This window comes from Capricornis sumatraensis, chromosome 1, assembly GCF_032405125.1.
Source record: "Capricornis sumatraensis isolate serow.1 chromosome 1, serow.2, whole genome shotgun sequence".
NCBI classification, from domain to species: Eukaryota; Metazoa; Chordata; class Mammalia; order Artiodactyla; family Bovidae; genus Capricornis; species Capricornis sumatraensis.
Window position 1 is genome coordinate 43,690,437 of NC_091069.1, and position 11,596 is coordinate 43,702,032.

General features: G+C 41.9%; 1 protein-coding gene across 2 annotated transcripts in view; it reads right to left on the reverse strand.

The window, feature by feature from the left end:
* Nucleotides 1–9,129, reverse strand: part of AFTPH (aftiphilin) — a 69,745-nt gene extending 60,616 nt beyond the window's left edge. For both annotated transcript variants that reach the window (XM_068964822.1, XM_068964813.1), the window contains exon 1: nt 8,975–9,129. The gene's annotated coding sequence lies outside the window, so the exon portion shown is untranslated. The remainder of the gene's footprint in view (nt 1–8,974) is intronic.
* Nucleotides 9,130–11,596: the final 2,467 nt, after the last annotated feature.

Sequence of the window (11,596 nt, forward strand, 5' to 3'; positions counted from 1 at the left end):
GGGATGGTATCCCTGATTAGAGATGCCAAGAACTGACTCACTGGAAAAGACTCTGATGCTGGGAAAGATTGAGAGCAGGAGGAGAAGGGGACCTCAGAGGATGAGATGGTTTGATGGCATCACCGATTCGATGGACAAGAGTCTGAGCAAGCTCTGGGAGTTGCTGAAGGACATGGAAGCCTGGTGTGCTGCAGTCCATGGGCTTGCAAAGAGTTGGACATGACTGAGCAAATGAACTGACTGAACTGATCAGGAATCAAACCCAGGTCCCCTGCAGTGGAAGCCTGGAGTCTTAACCATTGGACCTCCACGGAGGTCCCCCAGGTAACCTTTTAAAAAGTTAACCTGATCACATCAATCCCCTGCTTCTGATAAAGACTTTTAAAAGGTCTTTAATACAGTCTAAGCCATTCTTAACAGAAGCAGAAGATATTAAGAAGAGGTGGCAAGAATACACAGAAGAACTATACAAAAAAGATCTTCACGACCAAGATAATCACGATGGTGTGATCACTCACCTAGAGCCAGACATCCTGGAATGTGAAGTCAAGTGGGCCTTAGAAAGCATCACTACAAACAAAGCTAGTGGAGGTGATGGAATTCCAGTGGAGCTGTTTCAAATCCTAAAAGATGATGCTGTGAAAGTGCTGCACTCAATATGCCAGCAAATTGGGAAAACTCCACAGGACTGGAAAAGGTCAGTTTTCATTCCAATCCCAAAGAAAGGCAATGCCAAAGAATGCTCAAAATACCGCACAATTGCACTCATCTCACACGCTAGTAAAGTAATGCCCAAGATTCTCCAAGCCAGGCTTCAGCAATACGTGAACCGTGAACTTCCAGATGTTCAAGCTGGTTTTAGAAAAGGCAGGGGAACCAGAGATCAAATTGCCAACATCCACTGGATCCTCAAAAAGCAAGAGAGTTCCAGAAAAACATCTATTTCTGCTTTATTGACTATTTCAAAGCCTTTCACTGTGTGGATCACAATAAACTGTAAAGAATTCTGAAAGAGATGGGAATACCAGACCACCTGACCTGCCTCTTGAGAAATCTATATGCGTGTCAGGAAGCAACAGTTAGAACTGGACATGGAACAACAGACTGGTTCCAAATAGGAAAAGGAGTTCGTCAAGGCTGTATATTGTCACCCTGCTTATTTAACTTCTATGCAGAGTACATCATGAGAAACGCTGGACTGGAAGAAGCACAAGCTGGAATCAAGATTGCCGGGAGAAATATCAATAACCTCATGCAGATGACACCTCCTTTATGGCAGAAAGTGAAGAGGAACTAAAAATAAAAAGCATCTGGATGAAAGTGAAAGAGGAGAGTGAAAATGTTGGCTTAAAGCTCAACATTCAGAAAACGAAGATCACGGCATCTGGTCCCATCACTTCATGGCAAATGGATGGGAAACAGTGGAAACAGTGTCAGACTTTATTTTGGGGGGCTCCAAAATCACTGCAGATGGTGATTGCAGCCATGAAATTAAAAGACGCTTACTCCTTGGAAGGAAAGTTATGACCAACCTAGACAGCATATTCAAAAGCAGAGACATTACTTTGCCAACAAAGGTCCATCTAGTCAAGGCTATGGTTTTTCCAGTGGTCATGTATGGATGTGAGAGTTAGACACAACTGAGCAACTGAACCGAACTGAAGCCATTCCAGGTTGAGATCTCTCCAGTCACAGATTCCCTCTCCCTTCCCCCAAGATTTTCAATGCTATAAACTATGCTTTCGAACAGTGGTGCTGGAAAGACTTGAGTGTCCTTTGAACAACAAGGAGATCCAACCAGTCCATCCTAAAGAAAATCAGTCCTGAATATTCCTTGGAAGGACTCATGCTGAAGCTTCAATACTTTGGCCTACTCACTGGAAAAGATCCTGATGTTGGGAAAGATTGAGGGCAGAGGAGAAAGGGGTGACAGAGGATGAGATGGTTGGATGGCATCACCGACTGACTCAATGGACATGAGTTTGTGCAAACTCCTGGAGATAGTGAAGGACAGGGAAGCCTGGCGTGCTACAGTCCATGGGGTCACTAAGAGTTGGATACGACTCAGCAACTGAACAATGATAACAAGGCCTTCTTTCAATTTTTGAAAGTCAGACAATAACATTCTTTTGTGCCAAGGGCTTTTGCATCTGCTGTCTATTGCACAAAACATGCCCACAAATGCTTAAATTCTTAAAAGAGTAACCAAGTCCTCAAGTAAGTTTCCTAACACCCTCCCCCAACTCCTACTACACCGATTTCTTTCAGAACATAAGAAGTGCAATAAGTTATAGTGTGTAAAAAGAAACATAATTTCAAAAACTGTGCAAACTGAGTATACTAGGGAAAACACACAGATAGGCTTATATGTAGAAGGTAATTTTAAAAAACCTATTAAATACTTTCTAAAACAATAAAGTTACCTTGTATTTCCCTTCCATAGATAAAAATGTCATGCTCTAGAGCAGCACTATCCAACAGAAATACAATAAAGCCACATATACAATTTAAAATATTCCGCAGTTGATTAGAAAAGAAACAGGTGAAATTTATATTTTACTTAACCCAAGTATCCAAATATTATTTCAACATGTAATAATGTATGGATGTGAGAGTTGGACTGTGAAGAAAGCTGAGCGCCAAAGAATTGATGCTTTTAAACTGTGGTGTTGGAGAAGACTCTTGAGAGTCCCTTGGACTGCAAGGAGATCCAACCAGTCCATCCTAAAGGAGATCAGTCCTGGGTGTTCATTGGAAGGACTGATGCTGAAGCTGAAACTCCAATACTTTGGCCACCTCATGCGAAGAGTTGACTCACTGGAAAGACCCTGATGCTGGGAGGGATTGGGGGCAGGAGGAGAAGGGGATGACTGAGGATGAGATGGCTGGATGACATCACTGACTCGATGGACATGAGTTTGAGTGAACTACGGGAGTTGGTGATGGACAAGGAGGCCTGGCATGCTGTGATTCATGGGGTCACAAGGAGTCAGACACGACTGAGCAACTGAACTGAACTGAACGCAAAATCTATATTTTACATTAGTTTTTGAAATCTGGTGTGCACTTTACACTTAATAAAACACATCTTACTTTGGACTAGCTTTATTTCAAGTGCCACATGTGGCTATTGGCTTCTCCTCTGCTCAACATAGTCCTAGAAGATAATATTCTATTTCTGATAACTAAAGTGAAAGTTGCTCAGTTGTATCCGACTTTTTGCAACCCCACGGGCTATAAATCCATGGAATTCTCCAGGCCGGAATACTGGAGGGGGTATCCTTTCCCTTCTCCAGGGGATCTTCCCAACCGAGGGATCGAACTCAGGTCTCCCGCTCTGCAGGCAGATTCTTTACCAGCTCAGCCACAAGGGAAGCCCAAGAATACTGGAGTGGGTGCTGTGTGCTTAGTTGTGTCTGACTCTTGCCACCCCACAGACTGTAGCCTGCCAGCCTCCTCTATTCATGCGCTTCTCCAGGCAAGAATACTGGAGTGGGTAGCCTATCCCTTCTCCAGGTGATCTTCCTGACCCAGGAATCGAACCGGGGTCTCCTGCATTGCAGGTGGATTCTTTACCAACTGAGCTATCAGGGAAGCCCAAATAGCACGCTAACAGAATCAGAGTTATTTTTAAAAGAGCATGACATTAAACAGTTAACCTCTATCAACAAGGATATGTCTCACATTTAAATCCTTCAAAAAATTTTAAATTATGCAAATATCCTATGGTGCTGAAAAGCCTAAATTCAAAATAAAAATTCAAGTAAACAATTTAAAAACTGCGTATTTATTGACCATTTGAGCAGATTACAGGAAGAGCAGTGCTCTCAACCACTGCTGGTAGGAGTGACTCTATCACAACTTCTTGGAAAGCCATTGGCTTTGCCTTTGATTTAATAACTCCACTTCTAAGACTTAGTCATATGGGAATAACCAGAGACAAAGATTTACCTACAAACTGTTCCCTGAGATACAATGACTCATACATACACATAGTGTGTATGACACTCATATGTCCATAGGGAAAAAAATAAAACTAAGTGTAAAACACCGAAATGCTTACAGTTCTTTTTTTTTGTGGTGTGATGACTAGCAATACTATTTTTACTATAATTCATTTAAATATATATAATGAGTGCTACTCTGTCCCAGGTGGATGCTGTTTGGGGCAAGTCAGCTATAAAGGAACATTTTTGGGTCAAAAGAGGGAGAATTTGAATATGGCCTTGAATATTAAATTTTTTGAAGTGGTATAAGAGTCTAACTGAATAAAACTAAACAACCTACAAAACAGTCTGTATGATAAGATTTCATTCTGTTAAGAAGTATACATATATATGTATGGAATAATAGGCACTAAACTTAACAGTGGGATTTCTGGGTACTGTGAATGTAAATTGTTTATTATTTTCTACAATGCTTTTATGTGCTTCTATAATAAGACTTTAGAAAATTAGACTATATATATACCCTATTGAGCATCTACTACATACAATACTGGTAGATTCTATAAGGGGTAGAATTGAGTAAATGGAGTAACAAGCTTAAAGAAACTTTAATTAGGAGGAGCAGTATAAGAAAATAGTACAAGTGATTAATGCAAGGCAGAATGTAAACACCAAACAAATAAAGTAAAATGGGGTTATGAGTCTAAGAAAAAGACCTCACTTGATTGGGAAGAGTAGTGAATGAAAATGAGAAAACTTCATGAAAGAGAATTTGAAATAAGGAAATAAGGATTTTGACTGACAGAGGAAATGGCAGGCACAAAAGATAGAGCATGGAGCAACTGTCAGAGCAGGAAGTCACATTATAGAGTTTGGCTGAAATGCAGGATATATGAAGGGTGTAGGCAGTGTACTGGGAAAGTAGGCTGTGAGGGCCTTGACTTCTCAGAAGGGATCAAGTACCTCTAACTTTTTTGAGTTTAGCAATGGGCAAATTTGTTGAGGCTCCAATTCAAGAAACTGTCCTACCACTTCTCATCATCTTGGTTCCATCTTGGTTCAAGCCACTACTATCATCTATTCATTTTTAATTTCTCCAATAGTATACAGGTGTACTACATATAGAGCTGACATCTGTATTCCTTATGAAATGCTCATAATGATGATGTTTAGCTGTATCAGTCAACAATTTCTAATGAAATCTTCTGGCTGCCACTCTTGTATTCCTATAAACGACTTTCTCTACAGCAGCCAGACAGATCCTTTTAAAAGATAGATTATCACATCGCTACTCAAAACCCTGCAATAGCTTCCCATCTCACACAGCAGAAAACCAAAGTCATGAGAATTTCCACAAAGCCCTAGATAGAGCACTGCCCTCTCACCCTCTATATCACTGAGTCCCATACACAAACACAAACGTTCATGTGCGCACACACATATACAAAAATGCCAAGACACTGAAACTCTATGACGGCTACTATTTTTGTTTAAATTTGATAATTTCAGTGTTTCCAGCACCTAGAACAAGGCCTGACATATAGTGAGTGCTCAATACGTATTTGCTATATGAATGGAAGGAAGAGAATATCATGATGTTAGTAGATATTTAGTTGGAAAGGTTTGTGGCATGCTATAAATATTTATATAAATAGAACACGCAGTGAATTTATTCTAATTTACAACTTAATTTTCCTCTGGGAACTACTCACCAAAATAGTGCTTGTAAATTAAGTTTTAAGCATACAGACAACCTTTAATTTATTAACAATTTATTTTCACAAGGTTTATTTAAGTTAGTTATTTGGAACAGGAATGGTGGTGACTGAAAAATAACAGGATGGAGCCTTAAATTTCCTATTTTTCCTCTTTTTTTCACTTTTCCCAAGCTCCTTACTTCCCCACATCCCTCTTCTCCTCCATATAGTTTCAGACCTTTCCCTTTCCCAGGGAATAGGTCTAATCCAGACCCCTAAGCCCTACCCTAGGCTGAGGCCAGAAATAGAAACTGGAAGTGTGATACAGGGCTGTTGAGATGGCTGGCAGCTGGTAAAGGAGAGCCTAAGCAAGGGAAGTTACTGCAGAGGAAGCTCAGGAGGCCAACAATTCTTCATTCAAATATTTTCAAACTAAAACTTCTTATATTTTAAAAGGAAATCAACACAAAATAACACTAACTCCTTTCTGCCCTCTTTTTAAATATACACTGTTGAAAGACAGAGTGATACTTTGTTTTTAAAGGAAAAACCTGAACTTTGTATTTTACTATGATTTCAAGGGAACAACCAAGTTTAGAAAAACACATATGACACCACCGGGCTGTGTTAAATCTTAATCTTTACCAAATCTGCCTCAGATGTAAAAGTTACAGTTGAAAAGCCATGGGCTCTTCCTAGATCCTTCATTCCTCTCTAGTTCTCCAGAAGTAACTTTTACTTTGATCTGGAGTTTATCATTGCAATGCATGTTTTCATACTTCTGTCACATATTATTTGTTGTTGTCATTCAGTCATTAAAAGTCATGTTTGACTTTTTGTGATCCCGTGGACTGCAGCATGTCAGGCTCCCTTGTCCTTCACCATCTCCTGGAGTTTCCTCAAATTCATGTCCATTGAGTTGGTGATGCTATACAATTCCTATCAAATATACTGTATTGGCATGCTTTAAAAACTATATAAATATGATAAATAAACCTATTAAATCCCGTCTCTGTCATCAGTTGCTTGACCTCAGGCAAGTTACCTAACATCTCTGTGCCTAAGTTTCCTTTCTGAAAAGTGGGGATAATACCATCTCCTAGTTTACAGGGCTGTTGTGAGTATTAAGTGAGTTAAATGAGTGTATATATATCACTCAGAAAAGAATCTTGCTGGGAGTTCCCTGGCAAACCAGTAATTAAGACTCCCCACTTTCATTGCCAAGGGCATGGGTTCAATCCTTGCTGGGGGAACTAAGATCCAGCAAGCTGCAAAGGCTAAAAATAAATATCTTGCTCATAGGTAGTGAGTATTGGTTTAGTAACATCATATAAAGTTGCAAAGGAATCTATGACTGTGTGTGTTATGTTATGTATATGTGTGCATACACACTGATTGAGAAAAGATTAATTATCAAAATGATATGTATGGGTATTTTTTAACTCACAAATTCTAGATAAAATTAAACAAGAATATGAACATTTAGTTTAAATAATGTGTGATCGTTTAAAAATACCTAAAAATTTAATGTCCTCCTTTTATGAGTTTTTGGGGGTAGGTAGGGAGAAAAGGGGTAATCCCTCAATGAGATGCTAATCAAAGATTTATTAGACTGTTAAGGGAGGCACTTTAGCATTTCACACAAAATAAAACATTTGATAAATTTCACTATTTCTCTGAACCAGTTTTTCTCTAAATAGGAAGAAATTAAAATTTAAAATGATCTATTTTAAAATAGGATTCACCTAGATTACAAGATTTTCATAGGCAATTGGATTCTGTAAAATTTATCAATGCAATTGTGGATGTATTTTCTTTGAGTACAAGATTACTTTCATAATAGTCTCTAGGTCAAAAGATCAGAAAATATCAAAACCTAAATGTCCTACATACTATGTGAATTCTAGTGAATTTCTTTCAAGCACTTTTAAAAGATTTATCTATGTTTTTAATAGATATCTATAAAAAGATATCTATGCCTTGAAGATTAATATATCTAAAGATAATAAATGGACGAATTCTATCTAATGAGCACTTAATAAAGGTTAACATTTACTGGTCTAGATGTTTTACGCAGGATCTGTTTTTTAATCCATGTGAGATATCTTCATGAACAAAAATTTGAAGACTACCATAAATTCTTTAAATATTTCTGCAAAGAATTAAAAATGACTACTACAAAGGCCAATACTGACGAAGTCGGCAAAGCACATAACATGTAGAGTAACTGTGTAGATTGTACCAACACAATAGCGTTCAAACAGCTGTTTACCTTAGAGTTTTGGCATATACTCACGTCTAAAAGGTTAACGGAAAGCAATAGTTAAATGCAACCTCTAAGATTAAACCATCTCCGCCTCCCATTCTACCAAAAAGACTAAAACGTAGCTGGTGAAAGGGAGGATTAAAGTTCAAGAGTTTTACTTCTCCCAAAGCGAGAACTTTGAAATGGAACTACCGATTTTGTTTCATTTGCTCCCCAGTAAAATATTTCCATGTCTGGGTTAGTCCTTCCCTTGGCCCCAACGGAAGATTCAGTGGGAAATCAACGTGAACTAACCACCAAGAGTAAAACCTAAACATTCTCAGTACTTTCCCACTGGTGAAAGCTTCCTATCACCATTTACCTTATACTATGTCCCCTGCCCAAGAAAGATGTAGCACCTGCCAAACTGGGCACTTCAAGAATAATGGTCCAACTTTTCGCACGCAGTCTGGGAAGGGGACGCCGGTGATTTCTTAGGGAGTGCAAGAAGGGAGCAGAAAAGGTCCTCTCAGGAAGGGATGAATGAGCTTTGGTGCCGTCTCCTCTGCCTGCTGGAGGATTCAAAAGCTGTTTGGTTCAGAGACCCTAGGAAGCAGCACACTCTGGTCGCCGCTGGCCTGGGGCCTGGGCGAAGCAGGCAGTGTTTACACCTGTCACGAGGGAGGGGGAGGGAGAAAGAGGAAGCCGGAGCAAAGCCCCAAACTTCTCAACAAGCTCCCGGGAGGGAGCGGCCGGTGAGGAGCCGAGGGCAGGTGGAAGCGGAGGGGCAGGGGGAGCCGGCGGCGGCCAGGGACGTGGGAAAAGCTCTCACTTCGCCGGCCGGTGCCCGGGAGGGCGAGGAGGGGCCGTGCGCCTCAGGCGCCGCCGCCGCCGGCGTCCCCGCACCCGCTGTAGAAGAGGACAGAGCCGGGAGCCCGCAGGCCCGCAGAGCCGGCAACGTCCCCGCAGCCCCCGGGTCCGCAGCGGGCAGGTGTCCCTGGCCCAGGCGAGGATCCGGCCGGTGGGCCGGGCCAAATCCCCTAACCTCCTTCCCCCGCACGGCTGGGAAACCTGGTGAAGCTTACCTGGTTCATCCGGGGCGGCCGCGATGGGCATGGCTCAGGGGCCCGGGGAGGAACTGGCTCCCCGGGGAAGGACCGGCTATTCGGACGCGGCGCTGGTGAGAGCGGAAGGCAGGCTGTTCACAGCCCTGTCAGCGAAGCAGCGCCATGGACGCCCACCCGGAGTTTCAGTGCTGCCGCGAGACCCCCATCCCATTACCCTCCGCCCTCTTCCGCCGCCGCCGCCGTCGCCGCCACCGCCTCCACCTCCTCCTCCTCGGAGACCCCCCGCCCACTCCACACACTCTCCCATCATGCAGCGGGGGAACCGCTGCCGCTGAAACGTCACTTCCGGGCGCAGGTGGCTAGGTCGGGGCCCGGCGCTGGTGGGTGCAGAAGGGGGGGTGGGGGGTGGGAGGACACACAGGGGGAATCAGTGTCACAGAATGCTTAGCCCGTGCGCAGGCGCCATCGTGCAGTGCGCCGGCAGCCATTTTGGGTGCGGGCAAGCTGCCCTTTTCCCTGACTTCCTAGCGAGTCATCGAGCTGTGGGGTGGGGGGAAAGACGTCCTCCCGCACTCCGCCGCTCCTGAGGCAGCGCTCCGGGCAAGGGGCAGGTGCTCCTCAGCCCGCTAAGATTAACGTTCAGCTCGGGGCCGTCTTAACTCTCTTGCTCTCCAAGTAAAATTTGCAAAGGTTTGAGGTACGGAACTGTATCTTTACCAGAAACCTACTGGAGAGCACTTATTAGCTTGCCCTTTTCGCCACGAAAAACGACTTTTTCGTTCACAGTCTAAGTCCCTTCCTCTTTTTAATCTACGCTGACAGAAGAGGAAGTTGATATATAAGAAGAGTTAAATCAAATTTAAAATGGGAAGCAAGAGGGAAAGCACCCGCCGAACTGAAAACCGGCTTTGAGATCAACAACAACAAAAATTTGGGGGATCCTGCGAACAGATTGAGACGGTGGTCGTTTATTCATATATGCTGCATAAGACTATTCGATTAAAGTAAAGAAATAAAATTAACTTCCGCGTTTCTATAACAGCCGTCATAACATTCGTCTATCGTCAGTCTTGATCGTTTGCGTTTTTATAACCTTTCCCCTTCCATTGTAATGAATATCTGTTAGAACACCAGCCACTGTAAAAACCAGATTGCAAGACTGAGGGGATTATTGTTATCGTCTGGGATGATGAGCCTGGGATCCTATCCGGCAATCGTGAGCGGTACCGGCTGCTCCTTCTTACTTTCGCCAAACCTGCACAGGCAATTTGAATAATTTAAAATAGTTCCCAAACAGCAAAGCTCAGCAGCTACGCAAAGAAACAAGGATGGAAAACACCCCCCTCAGCCACAGAGAAGTGTCCACCCTTTTGAGTGGAGGAATTATACAAATCAGAGGGAAGATAAGGACAAAAGCAGTTCATCACGGTTTATCCCGCCTCTGCAATGTTCTAGACGACTTAACTTGGAGCGCTAAAATAGACCCGCATTGGTCTCTTTACAACTCAATTGCTGTAAGATACACGGAGACTGCATCACTTTAAATTGGAGTATCAATTGTTTTGCGGTGGTGGTGCTGGATTTTTGTTATTGCTCAGTCACTAAAGCAAGAAAAATCTATATACAGCTTGTCAAATTTATCCCTATTGTATTTCGCCCCCTGCTGGTATGGGAGCTTGTAGTTCGTGCTCAATCTCTCAGCAGAGTCCGACTCTTTGCGACTTCATGTACTATATTGCTCGCCCGACTCCTCTGTCCATGGGATTTCCCAGGCAAGAATACTGGAGCAGGTTGACATTTGCTTCTCCAGGGGATCCTCCCTATCCAAGGATTGAACCAGTGTCTCTTGCATTGGCAGGCGGGTTCTTTACCACTGAGCCTCCAGGGAAGCCATGTATGTATATGTATATGTATATGTATATGTATATGTATATGTATATGTATATGTATATGTATATGTATTTCACTATAAATGTTTATTGACTGGGAAGGAAAGAAAACTATCTACGTTTGTATGTATGTGTTTAGAGACTGGAAATGAATTGATTTTAGATATATTCATAGCTGTTACAATTTGATAGCTCAACTAAGCAGAAATAGCAGAAGAACATATGACAAAAACCAGACTCATCATCAAGAAAATGTTTAAAACGAAATAATTTAAACAGCAAAACTTTAAAAAGAAAACTCTGCTTTCAGAAAAATCTTCCTAATTTCATACATAAAATATTACAGAATGATTTTTGTGAGGTAACTGCAGAAGCCAGTTCTATTCACTTAAGGACAACAATAGAGAAATCAGTGTCCAACATTGTGTAGAGCTGTTGAGTCCGTGTTTGGCCAGCTGACTTGAGAGCAATCAACCAACTTGTAATTGGTAATGTTACACATAATTTTGGAGGCAGCATTCCAATGCTTATGAAATTGTATTACAAAAAGAAAATAGCTCTGAATATTTTTAAGATGAATGGATGAGGAAGAATTATTAAAACCCATTGCATTTGGATCCAGTGATCTTTTTATTTACTTTTTTTTAAAGTTATGGCCATAATTACTTAAGATTTTGCATCAAGAAACATTGAATGACTAGTTACCATTTGTTGTAGTTACTTCTAATTTTTTCTCTTGTGCTCTTTACAA